At 39.6% G+C, this 23961-nt stretch overlaps 1 protein-coding gene across 4 annotated transcripts in view; it reads left to right on the forward strand.

The window, feature by feature from the left end:
- The window catches only part of dab1a (DAB adaptor protein 1a), a 226998-nt gene that overhangs the window by 126195 nt on the left and 76842 nt on the right, over positions 1–23961 (forward strand). Inside the window, exon 1 of one of the 4 annotated variants that reach the window (XM_077584463.1) lies at positions 7880–8162. The exons of the other annotated variants lie outside the window; for them this stretch is intronic. The gene's annotated coding sequence lies outside the window, so the exon portion shown is untranslated. Of the gene's footprint in view, positions 1–7879; positions 8163–23961 lie in introns of those variants that run through there. 4 annotated transcript variants of the gene reach the window in all.

Raw genomic sequence — 23961 nt, forward strand, 5'->3', positions numbered from 1 at the left:
CTGGACTTTTGAAGTTAAATTTGTAAAAAAAAAAGAAAAAAAAAGGTCTTTGTTATTTGAGCAGAATTCATAGGGGCCAAATTTGACCCCGTGGGTTCTCCAGGGTTTTACAGGAAGAAAAACCCACAATATCCATCCATTATCTGAACCACTTATTCTCAGTCAGTGAAAAAAGTAATAATGATTGTTGAGTGAAATGTGCATTAGCTGCATCCGACACTGGACATCTTGAACACGTACACAGTACAATGAAATCTCAAAACGATCAAGACATTGGAGCTAAATGGTCCTGTCCAGTGTCAGAAAGATTTGTGTTGGTTTCTTCCAACTCGTTCACTCCCATTGACGACCATAGACGTCAACGATCCATTTTGACTGGATTGGCAGCGAATGACTCAAATCTCAACGCGATCGAGGCATTCGTGAGCAAAATATGTGCCGCAAGGATCGACATTTCATTACATCCAGCAATCTGAAAATGCTCCTGACCATCGGAAGGTCTTTCAGTGCGCATAAAAACTCCTTCCTGGCATGAGCGGCGTGTTGGAGTTGAGCCGGTGTGTGTAACCGAGCCGCTTAAAAATGAATGAGGACAACATTTATGGGATTGAGCCAACCTTGAATTATTCATTCACGATATTGAGAATATGCACTGCCACTATGTCGGCCGGGCTCCTCGTCCCCGCCACTGCTCATGCCCAGTTAAACAGAGGTCAAGCGGGGTCGCCATCCAGCCGCTTCGGTCCAATGGATCCCAATGGATTTTATTTGTATTTTTTTTTTTTTTAGAGTTCTTTGGAGTTGTCTCAGCTGTGTGGTTTTATTGGATCAAGGGTACGATCAGTCTGCATCTAGTACTCCACACAACATCGAATGGTGTAAAGTGGACTTTGAGTGCACCAGATAATGCAGAATGAAGCACGCCATTAAAGGAAAGTAGTAAAAAGGAAGTTGAGTAAATATCAGCGCTTCATTAGCCACTTTAACAATGCGGGTTTATCAGCCTTTCTCACTCTCTCCTCCTGTTGTGTCAAATGTGATTGTCCTTCTCTGTTTATCACACGCCAGACGCAGACGTTACTCAATGATCTGGATTTAGGATTTGAGGAAGAATCGTAATACACACTTCCGATGTTTTATTCTGTTCAAGCTGCCCCGCTCACTAATAGTCGTCCTCCACAAATAAACACTTCACTCAAATAGACGCTCCAAAAACAAGACGTGAGTGTAATCATCCCAGTTTTTATGAGCTATTGAGGCGCAGACATTAAATACAGGTGGTGCCTTGGGATGCCAGTTTAATTTTTTTCCTTGATCACACTCATAACTACGTTGTACGATACATAATGAAATGGGGGGGAACATAAGACTCTATAATAGTATACTTTATAAAACCATACACTAATAATAATGCAGTTAAATACAATTCAAAAGAATGAAACATTTTTTTGGTCACACTTTCTTCTTCACTTCAATGCACATTGTGCTTAGCCAAAAACTCATAAGTCGGGTCAATCATAACTCAATGTAACATGTAGCTTAAGTTATCGGGTTTTTTAAGCACTCTTCGTTTATATATCATTTTGTTAACATTTTTTTTTTTTTCAAATGTTAGGTTTAGTTATTTTGTAAAGGTTACGGCACTGTTGCATTGTGGGAGGTTTGTAGGTGAAACAGGTCGCCGCTAATCTCATCGCGCCGTCATAAATTCACCTCCAGACGTATCGACGGAGCCGGCAAAGGACGTCATTATTTACAGCTGTCTACTGATACCCGATGAAAGATAGATATGTTTGAATAGTATGTATGGATGCCAGGGTTGCACATTTTAATGAGGTGGGAAATCTTTTTTGGGCTGTGTACTTAGTAGGGGTGTGGCAAAAAATCGATCCTCATAAGAATCACGATTCTCATTTAGTACGATTCAGAATCGATTTTAAATGTCCCAAAATCGATTTTATTTAGATTATTTTATACTGTCTTGCCTTTGTTTGTGTGTGCCTTTATTGGGAGCGCTGTTCATGTTGTACTCGATTTGGCCACCTAGCACACATATGTTCCAGCTCCATTTTGACCAGGGACAAAAATATCCTTATAATTGTCTATATCAATTTATGAATTACAGATAAATGATTGAATAGCCTTTCTGACATTAATAAATGGATGATTAATTCTTAATCAACCTTAAGGAAAAGGGAAAGTGTAATTCTGTAGGTGCGGATCTTGCATCGGTGTCAAGACACTCTCTGACCTCTGCATGACTTGTTCCTTAAAGTTAGTATTTATGATCGTTCTTATTCTGTTTTACTCCTTTACAGTTTTAAGATTTCATCGTGGCCCTTTAAACGTTTCTGCTGGAACGTGTACAAAAGTGGTGGAAATGCAGAAAGTTCCGGAAACTGTTCCAAACTCCCTCTTGAACACTGTCACCAATCCCATTACAAAAAAAAAAGAAGGAAATTTATAGTTTTTCAGTTTCAAGATTCCCATGATTACTACCATTTTCCTTGATTTAAGAAAAACTGGTCAATCTAAAATTCATTTTTAGAAGACACGGGTCGAATTCGACCCACAACGGCTTTAGTGTAAACAAACTTGAACAAAATGATGTAATTTTCAAATACTGCCATTTTTTGCCTTTTGTATCGCTTTAGAAAGTCATTACATTTTAGTGTGAAAAAAAGTGATAGTACAGTATGTAAGTGTTAAATGACTGCTTGGATGTACATTTTTTACCATGTCAGTGAAAGCTATTTTTCTGCAGATGTTTCTTATCAGCGCTCTCACAAGTCTCAAACTAATCTTTGGGGCGTGTGAGGACAGATATCAAATCACATTAAGACACGGTCTTTGTCACTCTTCTATCAGTTACTGATGGAATGTTTGACGTTCTTTAAGCGTTCTGGGATGATAGGGGTTTATAATGGCCCGAGAACCCTGTTGGTCTTGAGCGCGAGGCATCAAGAGATTTGTGCAAGATGAGGAAAAAATGTTTTTTGTCGCCTCTCTACCACTGGCGATACATGACACAACAATGTCTGCGTTTGCTAAGGTTAGCTCAATCAATCAGAGCATTTAACGCTACCAGTCTCGCTATCTGTTCTTGGTCAATCACAGAGACTGTCCAGTGATTTCTTGAACGGTGACTTGAGAAGCGGCCCAAAGACTTGTGTGGTGCAATAATCCAAGAGAAAGTGATTTTAAAATACTTATAGATCCCCAAAAGTGTTCTTGACCAGGTAAAAGAGGACATCTGGTCATCAAAGCTACAGTCTAGGGAAAATGGCACCATACAGACAGATTGTCCAATGAGGGATAAGGTTAGAACTGGCAAGGAAGTCGGCTGTAAAGAGAAGGCCATTTTGAAATCCTCGTAGGTCCCCAAAAATGTGTCATATCCAGGTCAAACTGGGCATCTGGTCACCCAAGCTACAAGCAATATGCTGCCTTTGAGTCAAGGATTATCCTGTGATTGATACATGTCTCTGGTGTTTGGTGAAGGACTCTGGTTGGTGGCCTGGTGGGTGGTGTCTGGTCGGTGCTGGATTTCACTTTTCTTTCTTTTCTTTGGTCCTTCCTCGGGTCTCCTGACGACCTCACGACTCTGGCTGGAAGTGTTCGGTTTCGGTGAACGGTATGGGATTTTTTTTAATAGGTTTTAGGTGAACTAATGAATAGAAGAAAAAAAGAAAAAAAAAAGGATTATCCTGGGATTGACTGAAAGATCATCAAATGAGTGGTATGGTCAGACCGGGCAAAAATGTTAGACTTAAAGAGACAGTGGGACCATTGTAAAATCCCGGTGTATCGTACAAAAAGTACACAAACGGTCATGCGCCAAGGGAAAACGACATCTTACGAGAGATCTTAGGCAAAAAAAAAAAGATTATTGAAGCAAGAAATCACTCATCCAGGAAGTGAAATGTTAACAAAACTACTCTTGTCCCAAAGAAACGGTCCCCTTGTACTTAGGATCCAATTCTGTCTCTTGGGACGGTATTCTGTATATCATTAGCATGCTGCGGCAGATATCAGAGGAGAAAAGCAGTTGTATTATCCTTTGCAGAGCAAGGCACGCTGCTATTCGCATCATTTCTCTTCCCCGAGGGCACGTGTAGGTGTTTTCTCTCTGCAAAAGTAGCAGACTTCAAACTAACTTCACAGACGGCGAGCGGGACAAATGTTTGCTATTAGCCCAGTAATGCCAGAACCGTGATTAGTGTAGTAGAGCCTGTTGCCGTATTACGCTGCATACCATTCTAAAATGTCCACTTGTTGACAATTTCAGGCATGTTTGTCTTCTTCATCACGTAAATTGAACAGCAAAAAAATTTGATCTTGGTAGCAATTTAGTCATAACTGTTTTAATTTATTTATTTCCTCAGTAGAACTTTTATCTGTGGATGTGTCTTTGTGAGTGATGTCGCAATTTCTGCTCGTGCCGGCATTGTCTGGGATGCCTCCTCTATTTCCACAACAATAGACCATTTGTCTGTGGTTGAAGTCAATGTGTATTGAATGATGTCTGGTGAACTCCGGGGGGGCTTGGGGGCTTGGGGATTTTGTGGTACCGCCCTTCAAGATAGTATAAGAATGTTGTGAGTACGCTGTAACTTCGCACTAGTGAGAGGCTGCCGCTATTGTATGGGAACTCACTTGTGCCCGGAATATTCTGTAGAAATAAAAGCTTCAAAGTGACTGTTCATCGATCTCCAGCCTGCATTCGGATAACCAACATTCTCACTACCCGAAAGAAAACGAACACGCGGAAGGAAAAAGATTATTTTCTTCAACAGTAATAAACACAAACCGTTTTGTGTGTACAAGTGTGTGTGTGGTACGTCTTCACTTTGATACCCACGTAGATACAACGATTCGATCCGTTGGACTTTTCATGTTGAGCATTCAAGCCGAGAAGGGCCGGCCGGGGGAGGAAGACGAGGGAGTGGAAGGTGAGAGGAGGATGCAGACATTGAGATGAGGATGAGGGAAAGATGCCGAGGTAAGAAGATGAGACACGGAGGCGTGGGAGGGTTCTGCACACAAGGTAAACTCCAGCGACCGTCAATCGGAGCCGAGATGTAAAGCACGCTGAGAGCGTGAGATGGCGTTTTGAGGATGCTGATGGGATGTTTGTAGACCAGTAGAAGAGAAATGAAGACTGAATAGGATTTGAATGACTTTACTTGAATTCCTTAAATAGAGGCTGGGAGTATCCTCGCACGTTGATTTGGTGGTGAATTTCTCTTGTGAATGAAAATGTCTCTATCGATTGACTGGCCATGACTGACCTACATTCTTACTTCCTTACCACAACAACAGAAAAACTCTCATCACTGACCTGTCATGATGGAAAGTGACTGGATGAGGGATGGTGGACCCAAATGCAGGGAAACTGTAAACCAGTGCAATCCGTGGAACTTTAATTATCTGTAGGGAAAAGGGTGAGCAGATAACCATGACTTGATGGGACCTGACTTGATGGGTCGCCATGACTTGGTGGGAGACGTGACAGGACCGGTCGCCAGGACGTGACTGGACTGGTCCCCATCACTGGACAGGATGTGAGTAGGCCGGTCGCCATGACTGGAACGGAGCGTGACGTGGCAGGACCTGATTTGCCTTGACTTGACTTGCTGTGTAGTGACTTGACTTGGCTGTGGCGAGGACGACTTGGCTGTGACGAGGACGACTTGGCTGTGACGAGGACGACTTGGCTGTGGCGAAGGCTACTTGGAGGTGACAATAGCTACTGAGCTATGATGAAGACGACTTGGCTGTGACGAAGACTTGATGCACAAACTTCCACATATAACATCGACAATGCACCCACCCCGGCTGGACAAACACAAGACTAAATATACCAACACTAATGAGACACACCTGGGGAAGGGAAGACACACACACACACAGGTGGACGTGGCTAGACATAGCGAGACAAGGGAAGAAACCAGGCACACAAGACAAAAATCACCAACCATAGACAAAAACAACAAGAACACCCATAACAAACAAAACCTCAACCCCCACAGAAGCGAACCATGACATGACCGATGAACCTACCAACCGACCTACCCCAAATACGACATCAAGCTCTAACTCACCAACACCGTCCTACCTCTACCGATCTACCTACCTATGTACCCCAGCTACAACATCCTCTAACTCACCGTCCAACCTACCGAGTGACCCACCTACATACCCTAACTCCGACTTCAACCTCTAATTCATCAACCTACCTACCGATCAACCTACATACCCCAACTACAACATCAACCTCTAACTCACCGACCTTTCTACAGACCTATACCTACCTTTTTTTTCTTCTTTTTTTTTTCTGGAAAGCTCAGTATCTCTTTGACTGCCAGACGTTTTCAGAAACGGGTTGTCCCCAGTGCCAGCCGATTTTAAGCATTTTGACTGATCTTTCAAGGTCCATAGAAAATTCTGTGTTTGGACTATGGAAACACACATACTACCAAATGAAAGATTGGACTCTCATCTTTCATCATAAAAAAAAAGTTAGTTTCTACCTTATTCCATTTTTGAGTAATCAACAATAGAAAATGGTTAGTTTCACCTCTGTTTTGAAACAAACGTCTTTTAACGTCTTTGGCACTCCGCCGTAGGATTTTACTAAACGTTATTTAACGTTTTTGGCAGTCAAAGAAGTATGGTTCATTTGGTAATTTTACTGATTTGACATGTCATCATCATTGCTCTCTTTTTTTTCTTTTTTTTTTGTATGTAGGTGAGTATGTGTATGTCCGTGTGTGCATGCGAGTGTATGTGTATTCATTAGTTCACCTAAAACCTATTAAAAAATCCCATACCGTTCACCTAAACCGAACACTTCCAGTCGTGAGTCGTGAGGCCGTCAGGAGACCCGAGGAAGGACCAAAGGAAAGAAAGGAAAGTGAAATCCAGCACCGACCAGACACCACCTATACCTATACCTACCAATTGACATACCGACCAACCCAAGTACCCCAACTACGACGTCAACCGCCAACGGACCAACCCAATTTTTTTTAATACATTTTGTCTCTCTATGCTGGAAAGCGCTCCATTGCTTGAAAGTGGCTCTGGATCTTCACTCAGCCAAGCTGACCGTCTCATGAACAGAGAAGCCAGATGTGGGAGCAGTTATTATGTCAATTCACCATAACAGTGGGGGAAGTAAGAGGTGGCTCACCGACACAATGTCAGAACCAGGCTGATCAAAGATTTACTTGCTGATTTAATTTCACACTTAGCGATGCACAGGCACTCCATCGACCCAATAAGAAAGTCCATGCATTAATTATAGTGCTTTTGCTCATGTCCAGCTGTCTTTGAGCAAAAGGCAGCCAGTACACCCCGGACAGGTCGCCAGCCAGTCGTTCGGTACGTTTCAAAAAACAAGCACCAGAAGATTTCAAATTCCAGAGAATCCAATCGGGAATCTCAGAACTGTGAGGCAGACTGTACAACTATTCCACTACACTCTCGTTCCCCTTTAATATAAGCAGTGGTTAACTTTCAATTAGATTTTCTCAGGGAAAACAAAACAACAAATGCCCTGAGAGCAAAACCCATAACATAACATAACTTTTTTTTTTTTTTTTCAAAAGTCAATCCCAGCCCCGAGTCCCTCCTTCCCCCCACTCTCCTTTCATCTTCTCCTTCCTCATTACAGTTTGGTAATATACATTTTCCCTCAACCTCCGCCCCCCCCCCTTTCCCATCACTTCCCCTACTCCTTGAAAGCTGCAAATAGGACAGTCTGGCATCGGAGGGGTTAAGAGGAGCCCTGGCCCGCCATTGGCTGGCGTGCGGCAGAAGGAGGTAACCAGGCAACCTCGGGGAGAGAGAGAGAGAGCGAGAGAGAGGGGCTAGAGGAGGAGGAGGAGGTGCTGAAAGAAGACCGGCATAGTTTGGAAAACCGGATTGAGAGGGAGAAAAGATGTGAGGAAGCTTGCGCGCGCTCTCCCCGGCATGGAAAACTGGATTATTGCGCCCACTGCAACTCTCTGTGGATGTGTGAATAAACCAGCAGGAGGTGGAGGAGAAGGAGGCACCCGGGAACATCACTAAACCTGCTTTTTCATTTTTGTATGATTATTATTATTTTTTTTTTCAAAATGGGAACTAAGTGTGCTCCTTCTTGCTGCTGTGCTAAGGTAAGGGCAGAACAGGTGTTAGAAAAGTGCCGCGCTCCAATCACTGCAATGCAATATCTGCTGGCGCATTGAGATGTTTAGTTGCATGCGTGTGTATGCGCGCACCCCCCTCAGTGAAACATATAGCGTGTGTATGTGTGTGTGATTACGCGGGAGCCGCACGCACACACACACACACACACACACGACTGCTGCATTTCAGCATGTCACTAATTCAACCCAATCAAGCTGTGAAATAAACACCTATAAAGTTTATTCCCATCCGGATCAACATGTTTTAGCTTTGGGCTAGACCGGGGGGTGGGTGGGGGGGGTGCTGCTGACCGTTTGTGGACGAGGGTGTGCAACCTAAGGCTTGAGGGGGGGGCTGTTTAAAATCAGTGGGGGGAATGAGGAGCATGCTGAGGGTTCAAACTGCCCCACACTTGCCACTTTTTGGTCCACTTGTGCTAGTGTAGATGAGCTTTTGTTGGCTTTTTGTGCCGGTTGTGATTGACAGAGTTCCTAATATTTTGTCCACAAGCCATTTTATTCATGTGCTCGGGAAATGGCTAACCCAAGGCCGGCTCTAAATAGAACTGAGGGAATGTTGGGTTATTTATACACAGAGCATTGGGGCTGAGAATTTGATCTAGCATGTTGGGTCAAGATTTTAGTTCAACAATGGGTAAAAATGCCCCATGGTGATGAGTTAAAGCTACCAAGAAATGGGTTACTCAATTATGAGAATAGCTGCTTGAAAACAATGCTAATTTTATTCTCAACATTTTCTAAGAATCTAAAGTGTCCAAAGTGAGCCATCCGCCCAACAACATTTCTTTAAGAATAGTACATTAGATTAAGTTCATCTTCAGTGTACACCTGCGTCCAAAATGGCAACCGCATTCAACTCTAACCTTCAACCCAATCTGCTGGGTCAAAATAATGAACCCAACCTTGAGTTAAAAGTAACCCAATCAGCTAAAAATGACAACAACCCCAGTGTGTCACTTGGAATTGAAGGTCACGGGTACGAGTGAGCTCCTTTTTGAGACTTCTTACATGCGAATGGAATGCTTCACATTCAAGAAAATTCGTTCTGCCTAACGGGATTCCTTACTTTCCCTTAAAGAGGCTGGTATTAAATGCTCACTGGCCACATCATTAGGTACACTCACCCTTTGGAAATAATAATGCTCAGTTTTAATTGACACTTGTCATGTTACAATTTTTTTTTTTTTTCCCTCCATTTTACACAATTGTTGTTTCCGTCTTCAATGGATCTACTTGATTTTGGAATTTGGCATGTCCCCCCACACTGTTTTGCTAACTTCACTGTAAAGTAATGTGTGGTTAAATAATCAACATTTCTTAGACGGTTTTTGCTGTCCACAGCAAGTTATTTGAAAAAAAAAGGGTTGTTTTGATGATGTGTATGTTCTGATTTCATAATCATATTGAACATTTTACACATTGTCCACCCTGTCATGACGAGGTAACTGCCCCTTTAAGAAACCCTCTATTTTCAGTGACATTACAGTAGATATTATTATTATCATATTTTGCTATTTGATAAGCAGTAGTACACAGTCAGATTTTTAGAGAAGCACCACCAAGTGGTCATTAACTTCAGCCGAAATGTCCACCCTGTCAACAGGCTGACATTTGCTGTGAGCATGACCATGATTTTTAAACAAATATTAGCAAATATATACAGCACAATATTCATCTTTTTTAGGGCAAGATTAAAAAAAATAATAATAATATTTCAGTGAGTGCCCTAAGGGTAGATTTCACTCACAGTTTTTGTATTGAATCGTTGAGGAGGGCAGTGATGAGTATTACAAAAACAACCTTTTACACTGCTGCTAAAATGAATTAAGCAAAATATGTGCTTAGTCTTGCATAAAAGGTCAAAAATAAATTCAGCTGATTGGTTTTCACAGATTTTTTTGTTTTGTTTTCACTTTGTAGAAGTTAAGCTTTTCTTGCTTTTACCCCCCACCACTGCCCCTTTACATGCGCTTGTATGGGCCCGGCAGGCGAGCCTGGTCGCCATGGTAACCCCCCGGAGTATTGTTTGGAAGCTCAAAGAAAGACAAACTATTGAGTGCTCTCTTTTGCCCTCCTTCAAATCACTGCTCGTTGTGCTTCTCGCCCTCTTGGGCTCGTCTTAAGTTGTGTTTTTTTGGCCAATAGCTGCTGCACCCTATTAAAAAAAAAAAAAGGGAAAAAAGTTGTTTTCAGCTTGATTGTGAGTCACTGAGCGCTACCGATTGCCGTTTGTTGGCCTTAAATGCTAAAGTAGCCTTCATTTCTGCAATGACAATGCAACCCATCTGGCAAAACTCTCAATTTCTCTCTTTTGAGGCAGCTGAAGTATATCGTGCTCAAGGCTTCCCTGCGTGAGATGATTGCACGGCCGTGAGGTGCTTTCCATTTTGTTGATACTCCCCATTAAGTCCTCTCATTCGCGATTGACACTCAGTTATAAGAAGTTAGGCTTTTACAAGTACAGCTGTGCACAGTTTGACTTAATTTAGGGGTTCAGAATATGTTTGTTTTTTTGTTTTGTTTTTTTACCCCAAAATAAGTCAACAATAATGTTTTAGAGTTTCAGAAATCAGGGTTTCAGAGTCAGGTTTTGCTAATTTAGGCTTAAAAGTATACCACATCATATTTGAAGCCTGTTTTCAAAGTCAGGTTTCAAGCCAGAGGTGTAGGGTTTAAAAACAGGGGTGGTCAAGTTCGGTCCTCGAGAGCCACTCTCCAGCCTGTTTTCCATGTTTCTTTCCACTAACACACCTGATTGGCTCTCGAGGACCAAACTTGACCACCCCTCCCCGGTTTAAAACAATATTTAGGGTTTTATAGTAAGGTTTCAAGCCAGGTGTTGCGTAATTGTCCAAAGCATACCACATCATGTCAGCTTCCTATCCTTGGAAAAGCTCTCAATACTTCAAGCCCGGGTTCGGTTTTCAACCAGGATTGCCAGTCCATCTGTCTGTTGAAAGGAAACCCTCATGATCCAAAGCATACCACATCGCCATCTAGCTATCTATCTCTTTATTGCCACGACAACCAGGGGTGGTGGAGCTGTGGGTTGTGACCTGGCGAGCGGGCACTTTTTGCTTGTATTACAAACTATGCAACCTCAGAGAAAATGGATTTAAGAGTATTGCTAAGTTGATCTGTCCAAAGTGAGCCTCATTATTATTGTTCTAAAATCAGACTATTTTTTTAAATTTTGGGCTAGCATTGCATCATGCATGTGTAGCAGGGAGCGCATGTTATATGATGCCCGTGTACAGTCGACACGGGGGTCCTGCTTTGGCGTGCAAATCCATTTCTGTCTATCATGATGAAGCCGGGACTTCCCATAGACCTCACAGCAGGAACCCGTGGTTTTAGAACATACTGACTAAAATCAGCATGAAGAAAAAGCAGCATGTCAAGCCCCTTCATGATGAGGTGTTTCATTGCTCTTTTGTCACTCCATATCCATGGCGACTGATCGACATACTGCCTGCATTCTTTTTTTTTTTTTTACGTGTAATTATCAACCACGCTGCCTGCATAGTCTACTGGGAATGTGCTTGCTTGTTTGTTTGTATATATATGCGCTCCATTTCGAGGCTTTTTAGCCCCTGGAGGGAACGCGTAGTACACAATATGTTTATTATTGTGCTAGTGCTGCGCGCTGGTATACGAATGGATCAAATTAGTTTCGAACCAGGGTTAGCATTACCGTCTAAAGCATACTACATCAAATCTTTTATCCTTCAATTCATGGAAAAGTTAATGATTCAAACAATCCAAAGCACATTTGCCATAAAAAAAGAAGAAGATCCAAAGCATACCGCATCTGCCAATCTTTCTGTCTGGTTATCTAGCCACCGTATATGTGAGATGGTGCGGGTCAATCCGCCAGCTAATCTGCCACTGCCGATTGTAATCTGTAATCTGTTAAAACACTTGCAATCCGCCAGTAGTGCTGGGATTAGCATCTGCAGACACAAGAGCGGTCGACATGCACGCACACACGCAGACATAAAAAAAAAAAAAAAAAAAAAAAAAAAACACATGCGCATGCATTGCTTTGATGTTTTTCCTCATCAAGTTGTTCCTCATTCTAAAGTGGTTCGAAAATTATTACCATTTCATCAATGTTGTGTGAGTTAGGGATCAAGCCTCGACGCAAATGGCAAGGATTTGCAATTCATGTACACACTCCTAATTTACTTTTGTAACTGCCTAAACAGAAATGGAATGTAAATCGACATTTTATTGACATTGTAGTAAATGACTAAATAAACCCCATATATATAAACTATGATTCCAAAATACTTACCAGAGAGGAACTAGAACTAGGAAGGAAAGAAGAAAACAGCAGTTATGAAGTCAAAAGAAAAAAGGTAGAAAAAAATTAGGAAGGCAAAAAGTAATGACAGAGGGAAGGGAGGATCTCAGAGAAGGAGGTTGGAAAGCAAAAAGGCATATTTAAGTAAAAAAAAAAAAATGAGTCTGATGGAAAAAAGGAAGGAATGAAGTAGTCAGGAAGGAAAATTGCTAGGTTGGGGAAAAAAATGGTCAGGAAGGAAGAAGGGTAAGTGTCAGAAGGAAGGAAAGGGGTCAGAAAGGAAGGAATGAATGAAGGGAAAAAGCAAAGGAGAAAGGGATTGAGGGGAGAAACGTTTAAATAATATTAAAAAGTGTGTGGTTGAGGGAAGGAAGGAAGGAAGGAAAGGAGTCAAAAAGGAAGGAAGGAATGAAGTTAAGAAGTGAAAAAAGAAAGTAGAAAGGGGAGAAGGAGAAAGGGAATGACGGTAGAAACTTTTAAATAAAAATAAAAAGTGGACGGGTGAGGGAGGAGGAAATTGAAGGAAGGTGGTCAGGAGGGAAAGTAGTAGGAAGTAGGGCAGATAGGAAGTTAGGAAGGCAAAAAGGAATGTTGGATGTAAAAAAGAAAGGCAGAAATGAAAATAAGAAGGAAAAAATGAAAGTAGGAGGGAAGGAAGCATAGTGAATAGGAACGTAAGAAGCCAAAAGAAATGCAGGCGGGAACGAGGCGGAAAGGAAGGAAGAGAGAAGGCAGATTAAAATCAAATAAAAAATCTGGTGTAAGCCAAGAAGGATGGAGGGAAAATGAAGGAATGAACAAAATACCAGGAATGGGAAGAAGGCGGGGAAGAAGTCAGAAAAGAAGCAGGAATGGTAGGAACGAAGAAAAGAAGTCAGAAAAGGAAAGTAAAAAGTGGGCGGTTGAGGGTGCAGGAAATTGAAGGAAGGTGGTCAGGAGGGAAAGTAGTAGGAAGGAGGGCAGATAGGAAGTTAGGAAGGCAAAAAGGAACGTTGGATGTAAAAAAGAAAGGCAGAAATGAAAATAAGAAGGAAAAAATGAAAGTAGGAGGGAAGGAAGCATAGTAAATAGGAACGTAAGAAGGCAAAAGAAATGCAGGTGGGAACGAGGCGGAAAGGAAGGAAGAGAGAAGGCAGATTAAAATCAAATAAAAAATCTGGTGTAAACCAAGAAGGATGGAGGGAAAATGAAGGAATGAACAAAATACCAGGAATGGGAAGAAGGCGGGGAAGAAGTCAGAAAAGAAGCAGGAATGGTAGGCACGAAGAAAATAAGTCAGAAAAGGAAAGTAAAAGGGAAGGAAGGAAAACATGCCAGAAAATAAATGTTAGCGTATATCTACTTTTGGCCCACCCTGTATACACGCATGCACACACACATGCACACACATGGTTTTGCGCCACACTGGAGTCACAGCACATTAGCACCTCAATTAATTCCAGTCTTTACATCCTCACACACTCATTTTCCCCTGATGTCAACCCCCCTGTACCCCCCCCCCCCCCCACACACACACAGAGTGATGAACGACCGCACGCCTTGGCTGAATAAAAACAGTCCTGGTGACATTTTGGGTGCACCAGAGAAAGCCACCAAACAAACACTAACCGGTGAATTCCCCCTTGAAATCCCGCCAGCGAGTGGAGATGCTGAACTCTTTAGTCAAGAAGCGCAGTGGCTAATGAAGGACTTGCTTTGGGGTCGGCGTTAGCATCGTTAGCCTCGCCACTGATGCGCTAACTCGGAGACTGCGGCGGGAAAAACAAAAAGTTGCAAAGCAGCAACCAATAACACAAAGATGTTTTCCTGGAAGGATTTCCTCTTTGTATCGCTCCCTCTCTTCCTTCCTTTCACTTACTAATTCAATTCCAAAGCCTGCGTTTCCTCTTTGTTGTCGCTATTAGACACGCTTCAATATTCGTGGTTAGCGACGAGTCTCACGGAGCCTAATTTAGCTCCTGTCCAATCAGCGCTGGCGGCACTCAGGGGGAGGGGTTTGAAAGCAGGAAGTAACTCAAATCTGAAAATAATCCAATGTGTAATCCACTATAGTAATCTCACTATTCACATGAGATAGGCTAAGAAGTATTACAGGAAGTGACGGGCTGCCATCTTGTTAAACAATGGCGACCAAATTAGCATTGTCAGTAATACCGCTAATATACTTTTTACTTCTGATTGGCCACCTCATAGATGTGACTTGTCCAATCACATTCCAAGTTGGAATACTTTTCCAGACGGGTTTTATCTGGCTTTTTCGGGTTTTTTTTCTCTGTCTCGCTCCCCTGGCACGTTGTGCTAGCATCTTGTAGCGGGACCGGCTCCAACCTGTCATAGAGTGGATAGGATGCCATATGTCGCTGCCTATGAGTCGAGCAGATTAGTTTGTATTTATTGAGCTCTGATTGCAACAGTCTGTTGATTCACTCGCGACTAGTTTGCTGTCTAAAGAAGTCTAACATCAAATTAAGTGTAGCCAAGCTGAGTTTTATCTACGCAAACCTTATTTTGCTCATATATATATATTCCTAGTTATTACAATTGGTGTAAAAATTCTTGAAATAAAAAATAGAGAGAGAAAAACAAAATTCTAAAATAATTATAAAAATATTAATAAAATGAAAACTATATTTATGCTGAATTGATAGATTTCATCATAGTCGATTTGGGATATTTTATCAAGTGGCAACCTCCGAGATAAGATTTTTTTTTTAAAAAATAAAAAATAAATTATGAAAAACTTAATTTCCCGTAATTTTTTAAAACCTAAAATAATACAAATATTTAAAAACTAATAATAAAAATAAGTTATGTGCCTTTGTGTCAATCAAGGCTATTTGTCTAAATGTTGATTCAGTCAAGTCAAAAAGAATATTAAATGTATTTTTTAAATCAATTAATGAATCAATTTCTGTTTTGAAAACCACCACAAAATGTCTGTGTGGTTTTTATTCTAGGTAAAATGTATATATAAAAAAAAAATATTCTAAAAAATAAAATAAAAATAAAAATAAAAATCATTGATAAATTCATTGAAATTTTGTCAAAAGCCAAACACTATTTAACAAAAATATGCGGAAAATACACTTTTATATTCTCACCGCAGGTGGCGTTGGATTCATTGCATTCCTGTGATTGGTGGACGGATATTGATTAGCTTCATGGGAAGGCTGCCAAAGTTTCCTAAACAGACCTTGACTACATCTTGTAATAAAGAGCCACATGGCGCTTGAAGGAAATCTGGCTTCAGACGTGCCACATAAGCATTTAACACGTTAACAGAGTTGTCGGCTGTCAGCACGCCGCCGTCGCACCTCAGCGCTTCCCGAGCTCCGGCTTTTTTACGGGCTTGCATGGGTCATGAAATGTGCTTATCCCAAGTTAAGTTCCAATTAAAGAAGAAACATTGAAAAAAAAAAAAAGAGAGCAATTTTTATTTAACGCACCGTAAAGGCAAGCACCGGAAATCCTCGGAGACTTTGATTGAAAGGCTCTAAAAATGTTTTGACACAGCATTTTTTTCCCAAGTGTCATAAATGTATAGCATTTCTACCGTATTGCAGCAAATATTTGACATTGACACAAAATTAGCTGAAATTACAGGTTTTGTCAATAAATTTAACTAAGTATAGTGAAAATATTCTTTAAATTACTTTTTGGGGTTTATTTTAAATGTATTTATTCTGGTATTGCTGTAAGAAGGTCGAACAGTTGTTTGAAAATTAAATTGACTTTATTACACAATACTTAGTGACCTTTTTGAATGTTGCACTTGACAAATATTCCATATATTAAAAAAATATATATACTGATGCTACTGTAAAACTACCGGTAATCAAAACTAAACTAAAACAAAGCATTTTTAGTAAAATAAATACAAATACAAACTAACAAACTTACTTAAACAAAAATAATTAAAACTAATTGAATTTAAAAAAAAATCCAAACGAAATAAAATCAAAATACAGTATAATGAAAAATCCCAAATTATTATAAACCTCCAATTTTTCTTCAGAAAAAAATTAATAAAATAATAAAAACCTACGATTTTTCAAAGTCTGCCGTTTTTTTAATTATTTTTTTTAATCAATTCATTTTGGAGGGATTTTGAATGTCATTAACCTTTGTCTTATGTTGTAATTTGTATTAAATCAACAATTACATCAAATTTGGGCTGATTTTAAAAGAAATAATATCATCTGAAAAGTCATCTGACCAATTAATTAGTCTGGCTCTACTTTAAACCAGAAAAGCTGACTTCATATTCAACCTGGCTACTTAGTGACCTTAATGATTTTGGTGTATACCAATGTTTTTTTTTTTTTTTTAATAGATCATAAACCTGTTATTGGGTGCGAGTTTAAAACATCAATTACAGTAAACACATTTCAAAATGCTTGAGTGTATTCTGAATGCGATTGTGTTTTTTTGTCCTCCCGGTGTAAACAAAACATAAGTCGCAATTTAGTGGAGGAATGACGTAAATGGCTCCCATAAACGTGAACCCACTGATAGACTGTGCCGATGTTGACTTCCAGTATGTTGAAATACCAAAGGGGCACGCTTTTGATAATGTCAGCGTGCTTCCTGATGACCCCAGCATGCGTCTCCCCTCTTGCACCGATGACATTTTACCCTCTTTTAGCCTTATTTACTGGCACACCCGTAAGAGGATTTGACCCGCGTAAATACACATTAGCGACACGCTAACAAAAGCCCAGGCCTTCCCAAAATCAGAACCGCCGGAGACAGTTAGCGACGTGCGGCTTTAGAAGCTTTGGAAGCTTGTAAGCGCGCGTTTATTATATTAGTCAAGCTTTTTTTTTTGCCGGGGAATAAAGCACGGCGGTGCCGTCAATTTCACGTGTTTGCAAAGTATCTTAAAGCTTGCCTCGCGCAGCACTTTCTGGCTAAGATGAGACCTGGAAACGCACACTCGAGCTCATCCGGACATGCCCACTAGATTACTCATTACAGTGGCTGAAATAATTAAGTAATTCAATTTTTTTATTTATTGATTATGTGAAAAATACAAGGGGTGTCAGGCGATTAACATTTATAATCGTAATTAATCATATGACGTCAATAGTTCACTCGAGATTAATCGGAAATTTGATTTATATTCTAAATGTACAATAAAACATTTTTTTTTCATACTCTTAACATCAAAGTGGGGGGAAAAATTAAATAGAAATATGGCTTTTAGTCCTTGATACTGTAATTTCACAATAATGCATAAAATTGAGTTAAAATTAGTGAGATATTGATTTGTGTTGATGTCATTTTTCTGCCACTAGATGGCATAATTGCATTTGTAAGACATTGGTGACAGCTCAGTGCATTTTTCTTTTCATATTAAGAGCTATCAAATCTTTAACATGAAGTAACCTGTGAAATTCTGCACATTTTTAAAATTGTCAAATACAACTTGACCCCAATCTCCACAAATATATGCATTATTATTAAATTTTTTACTACTAAATTTTGGCATTGCGACTGGAATTTCCCCAGTACAGGATTTCCAAGGGGCGGACATTAATCGCGTTAAGAAAATTAGGAACTTTAAATTAACTCAAAATGAACGCACTAATTTTGTAGCATTGTAAAGTTTTAATGATTTTGGCCGCCACAGATCAGCTGGTACATAATCAACCATAAATAAGGATAAAATATATATATATATATATATATATATATATATATATATATATATATATATATATTACTAGTTAAACATTTTTTTCCCACTTTTGTTAACAAGAGTATGAAAACCTAGAATTTTTTTTATTGTAGATTTAGAACAGATATAAAATTTGTTTTTATTTTTTTATTTTATTTTTTTATTTATTTATTATCTTCTAATAAAACAGATATAAAATTTGTGATGAATCGTGAGTTAACTCGTGAAGCCATGCAATTAATTCCGATTTAAAAAATCAATCGCTAAATTTCTTATTGTAATTAATCGCATGACTTCAATAGTTAACTCACGATTCATCATACATTTTATATCTGTTCTAAATGTACAATAAGAAACATTTCTAGGTTTTCATACTCTTGTTAACAAAAGTGAAAAAAACGTTAAACTAATAGAAATTGTTCAAATGAATTTTTGACGTCTATGGCAGTAAATGAGCTAACAGTGGTAAACTAAGACAACAAATATCCTATAATTTGAAGGCTGCCAGGACAACAGAATTATTGAGAGAAAGTCACACTCGTGGCAGGAGACTGGCCCAAAAGCTTTCACTCGCTTCCCATTAATGTTAAGAGGTAATTTGCTGCCTTTGATTTGAGTGTTGCTGCCTTTTCTTCTTCGTGTTTTGATTTCCAAATATTGCTTGCGACTTGAGTGAAGCACCGTGAAATAGTTCGGCCTCCCTGGTGGGAACAAAGCGCATGTACCCGCGACATATTCAATTGAAGGCTTACAACGGCAAGGTTGGAACATGATGGAATGTGTGTGCGTGCCTCTGCTCCATAATTGCATTCGCTCTCTTTTTGTATCCGTACATTAGGACGGGCGGCATTCAATTAGCGCCGCTCTCTGCCAGATAACGACCGCTCTCCGTGCTAGCGCTCTGATTAGCACGATAAGTCACTTTTGAAAATGAGGGGCGTTAAAGGACCACCCATTCAGCCACGGGGTCATTGCTCAGTGCGCGTGTGTGGAGTAATGGAAGCGGCGAGGTTAAACGACTGTGACGTGATTTGATTGGTTTACGTGACACGTGGCGAGCGGAGCTGCGACGGATGCGCCTCTTGACGAGCCCTTCTGAAATTTGCCCAATTGTGATGTCTAAAACGGCAAAACCGCTACGCTGAGGTGCGCCCCCTACTTAGAGATTGCACAGCACAAATGGTACGAAAATCCAGATCCGCCGACATTTGCGCCGTGGCGCAAGTGCGCTGAAAAATAGAGCGCAGTGTTTCCACGGTAAAACATAGATCTGTGCCAAGATGCCAGATGAGACCAAAACTGCCAAAATTAAAAATAAATAAATGACTAAAAGTGAAAATAAAAACGGATCTAAAAAATAGAATTTAAAAATTAAATCCACCCCACCCCAAAAAAATAAATAAAAAATAAAATAATAAATATATAGAAAAACGAGATTCAAAAAATAAATGTCAAAATAAATATAAAAATAGAATTAAATATCAATCAATCAATAAAAACGCTCTGCTCTCACATTTATTTATTTCACGCTGCAGATGCTCTGCCAGGACAAAATGTTATTCAAATGAGAGGGGGCGGTCCTAAGTGTGTCTTGGGTTGGACTCCGCCCTTGCAAACTGCGTTTCATTGGTCGAGTGAGCGGCCCGGAAAGTCTGGCCGGCTTGCATTGCAGAGCTCCAGCAATGGACGACTATCTTGTCCGCTGTCACCACAACTTGCGACTTGTCGCTTTTTATGTTAAATTATTTTTTTTGAATGCCGTTTTTTTTTTTTTTTTTTTGTCCATTCATATTATTTTCTTTGTATTTAAGTTTTCAATTATATTTTTTTAGATCCATTTTTATTTTCACTTTTAGACATTTATTTATTTGGTCTTTTTAAAAATATATATATATTTTTTATTTTGGCAGTTTTGGTCCTCCATCAGGTCCAAGAAGCCGATAGCATTGTATGGTAAACTCAAGCAAAAATGACGCACTCCAACTTGGTCCTTGAATGTAAATGGACCCTCAAGTGAGTTTTTACGGCGATTTCCCTCGACTCGAATACCCCCAACCCCCCCACGCCCCGTCCACCGCGCTCTCTCTTGAGAGTAGGATTTAATGATCCCGGTCCTGATGAATGCTTTCTCGGGGAATTCGTGCTGCAGGGCAGACTTGGATGCCTGCATATCTGGCGGACATTCCCGGGATTGGACCTCCTCACCGGAGTGGATTGACCCCCGGGCAATTTATTAGCCTGGCTGCCGACATCCATCACATGCTCGCCCTCAGGGGGGACGCACATGCGCGCGCACGCACACACATATGCAATAATGATATCACGGTGGCCCCTGGCGAGGCTCTGCTTCTTCTGAATGTCATGTTCAGGTGGCTAATTCAACTTTGGAGCATCTTCCAACTTTTTATTTAAATAGCTCAAGAGACATTTTGATTATTTTTGATTAATATTTGACTGAAGATGGCCAAAGTCAAATAGTCCTGACATTTATGTGGCAAATTATAGTGTCAATGTAAAATGTAGCATTTCTGCTAGTATATAGGTTGATTTTTATGATTAAGATTGTCAAGGTACGATATAACATTACCATGTTAAAATGCAGTGTTTTGTGGAGAAAAAAAAAAAAGTTAAATATGAGATTTACAAGGTGAAATGTAGCATTTTGTGCAAAGAAATTGTGTTTTTATGGTCAAATACAATTTTGCTTTGCATAAGTTTTATTAGTGTATGTAATATAGATCAAAATGCCAAGGCCGATTTCTCTTCTTTTTTTTCTCCCTTTTTTTTTGTGTGTGCGCCAGTCCAGCCGTGATTGGGTGAGTTTTTGCATATTTTTTTTTTTCTATGATGAAAAATTTAATACTAAAGGACGAAATGTTGTAAAACAGTCAAATGTCCTTCTTGTAATTCATGTCTTTATTACTTTACGCATTATGGGACCAAAAAATATATATATATATTTTTTTAATTTATTCGATACATTTTTTTTCATTTTATTTTTATTTTTTTACTGGTAATCAGCCCATTAATCGGTTATTGGAATTTTATTCCGCCAAATACTGGAATCGGCATTGACCTTAAAGAAAGAAAGAAATAAATTAATTAATTGATTAATTAATGAAAATCTATACTAGTCGGGCTCTACTAAAGTTTATTTCTACAGCACTTTGACAACAAATGCAGCTGTTTCAAGAAAAGAAAAGAAATTGCACTCATGTGGCTAAATATGGAATTTGAAAGAAAATTCTCAAATGTTTGGCTAAATATTTGGTTTTCAATAAAAGTTTTTTTTTTTTTTTTTTTTAAACTTAATGTTTTTTTAAAGCTAAAAATATTGTTTGTGTCGCTAAAGAAAGTGTGCTAATGGAGTCTAGTTATGAATGATAATCCATTCCTCTCCACAACTTTCCACTATGTTCTCCTGCAAGCACAGAGGGAAGCTGATCTCGCATTGCATTTCCTCCTGTTGCTCACCTGCATTCTCATCAAACACTTCCTGCCATCACCATTCAGTCCACTCCACACCGCATTAGCGCCGCAGCCATCCGGCGTGCGCGCATGCGAGCGCATATCAATGCACTGGCGTGCGCCCGCAGCTACTACTGTACTCTATCTTAATCTGCAGTCTATTAGCATATTCACAGTTTGTGTTTTTCCGCCAGTGGAGGCATCTGACAGGCCAATTTCACAGCGGCGTCGGCCTCCATCTCGCTCCGGGCTGCCCGAGAGAAGATAGGGAAAGAAAGGAAAAAAAAAAAAAACGAAGCGCTCGAGCCTTTGCCTTATGACGGTTACCCTCTCATTGCGTCTACCTACATGAATGAAGAAGCTCTTTAGAAGTCATCTCCAGGGTGACATCACACAACAATGGCGACGAGCCCTTTATTGTATTGTCGCGATAGCTGTCGTGACACAAAAAGTCAACTTTTGTCAAGTCGGTTTCATTTATTTGGCGACAAATGGCTTCAGCTGTTATCGCAAGGTTGTTTCCTCACTGAGGAGGTCAAGGACCGCGCATGCCACTATGCTGCTCCTTCTGGCGTGCACCACTTGTCCACCTGAGGGCAGTATGGTACAGATATTTGGAAACAGTTGGATTTGTTTTCTTCGCTGAGGATAAAGAATGCATGCCTGTGAGTAGGGCTGTCACCAATCATTTTTTAAGAATCGACCATATTGATTGTTCCGTTGATTACTTGCGTTGCGTTGTAGCATTAAGCTATGTCCAAGTTTTGTGCACAATTGTGTATTTGTCTTTATTTTATGTTTAGTTTGACTGTCAATGCCAGTTTGGTGTCATTCCAAAGAATTGTTTACTATCTGCCAGATTGCTACTTTTTAAATGAGCTGAATTGAGTTCAGTGTTAGTCTGTCACTATGTAACACTCGTATCTCAAGTCAAGGCGTGTTTAACTCATTCACTGCCATTGATGGCTATAGACGTCAAAAATTAATTTGAACTATTTCTATTAATTTAAAATTGTTTCCACTTTTGTTAACAAGAGTATGAAAACCTAAAAAAAATGATGTACATTTAGAACAGATAAAACATTTGTGATTAATCATGAGTTAACTAGTGATGGATGTCATGCGATTAATTACGAACAAATTTTAATCGCCTGACGCCCCTAATTTTTAATAATCTTTTGTTCTTTTTTAAAAAGTAATTTGAATTATTTAAAAAAAAAAAATTTTTATTATCTTTTGTTTTATTTATTTTTTTTTTTTAAAGAAAAAGATTATTAAAAAATTAGGGGCATCAGGCGATTACATTTTTTTAATCATAATTAATCGCATGATTAATCATTCACCTTCACTAGTTAACTCACGATTAATCACAAATGTTATATTTGTTCTAAATGTACAATAAAAAAAATTCTAGGTTTTCATACTCTTGTTAACAAAAGTGGGAAAAAATGTTTAACTAATAGATATTGTTCAAACGAATTTTTGACGTCTATAGCCGTCAATGGCAGTAAATGAGTTAACAATTGCAGAATGTAGTGCATTCTTTTTTTTTTTGCCAAATGCAGCGTTTTATGGAACGATTTTGCGTTATTTTTTGTGGCTGAATAAGTGTTTTTGTAGCTAACTTTCCTGTCGTTAAAAAAAAAAAAAACATTTTTGTTAAAAAAAAAGAATGTTTCTTTGACTGGGAAGTGCGTTTATACCAAAATATGGCATTCTCTGGCTAAATACAATATTATAGCTGAATATTATATTATATTCATATTGTTAATATTGAATATTTTGTTTTTAATGGAAATTATTGCATTTCCGTGTCGTGAAGTTTATACAGTGTATACAAAATATGGGAAAAGTGAAGCTCAAGTTCATTTTGAATGCAAAGGCTGTTTGTAGAAGTTCTTCTCGTAGAGATGCGGTGTTGCGTCACGTTTGTGTGTGAGCGACGGGAGGTGTCTTTAGACTGGATGATTGCGGATTTCAGTCGCACACACACACACACACACACACACACAAATAGCAAAAACACACTTAGTCAGTGCTCATCGTGTGACGGCTCATCTCCTTCCCCCTTCATGCTGTTTCTTCTTCCTCTTCCTCCTTCACGCTCGCATTCCAATGAGCTTTATAGAGTTGCAATATCCAGTCAAAGTTGTACTTGAATCCCTCGCCATTACGAATGCACCTTCACAGCGGAACGTAGGTGAATTTGACATCTTGATATTTGTGAATTTTGCCGACCGGCCCTTTAAGAGCAGCAAGGACTAAAACATTGAGCTCAACGTGTGCCTTCAAAAGTTTACATAATGTTAGCC

Source organism: Vanacampus margaritifer, chromosome 13, assembly GCF_051991255.1.
Source record: "Vanacampus margaritifer isolate UIUO_Vmar chromosome 13, RoL_Vmar_1.0, whole genome shotgun sequence".
NCBI classification, from domain to species: Eukaryota; Metazoa; Chordata; class Actinopteri; order Syngnathiformes; family Syngnathidae; genus Vanacampus; species Vanacampus margaritifer.